The sequence below is a fragment of the Arachis ipaensis genome, chromosome B5 (assembly GCF_059453495.1).
Source record: "Arachis ipaensis isolate K30076 ecotype BB chromosome B5, ASM5945349v1, whole genome shotgun sequence".
In the NCBI taxonomy this organism is placed as follows: Eukaryota; Viridiplantae; Streptophyta; class Magnoliopsida; order Fabales; family Fabaceae; genus Arachis; species Arachis ipaensis.
Window position 1 is genome coordinate 64,908,599 of NC_142440.1, and position 610 is coordinate 64,909,208.

Here is a 610-nt window from a genome sequence, read left to right on the forward strand (position 1 = left end):
TTTTATTCTGATCCAATATGACATTCAGAGTATCAATTTCAAGAACTCTCTTCTTCTGAGGCGTCCCATTACTCACAGGATTCCTCTCAGAAGTGTACATGAACTGGTTATTAGCAACCATGTCAATGAGTTCTTGAGCTTCTGCAGGCATTTTCTTTAGGTGAATGGATCCACTGCAGAAGTATCCAATAACATCTTAGCTAATTCAGACAGACCATCATAGAATATATCCAGGATGGTCCATTCTGAAAGCATGTCAGAAGGACACTTTTTGGTCAGTTGCTTGTATCTCTCCCAATCTTCATAGAGGGATTCACCTTCTTTCTGTCTGAAGGTTTGAACATCCACTCTAAGCTTGCTCAGCTTTTGAGGAGGAAAGAACTTGGCTAAGAAAGCTGTGACCAGCTTATCCCAAGATTTTAGGCTATCTTTGGGTTAAGAGTCCAACCACACTCTAGCTCTGTCTCTTACAGCAAAAGGGAAAAGCATGAGCCTGTAGACTTCAAGATCTACGCCATTAGTCTTAACAGTATCACAGATCTGCAAGAATTCAGTTAAGAACTGAAAAGGATCTTCAGATGGAAGTCCATGAAACTTGCAATTTTGTTGC

The 610-nt window shown here is 40.5% G+C and overlaps 1 non-coding gene across 1 annotated transcript; it reads left to right on the plus strand.

Moving 5' to 3' along the window:
* The first annotated feature begins 249 nt into the window (after positions 1 to 249).
* On the plus strand, positions 250 to 357 carry LOC148564468 (small nucleolar RNA R71). Its single transcript, XR_015885188.1, has one exon. It is a non-coding gene; the product is annotated as a small nucleolar RNA R71 (small nucleolar RNA).
* The last annotated feature ends 253 nt before the right edge of the window (positions 358 to 610 follow it).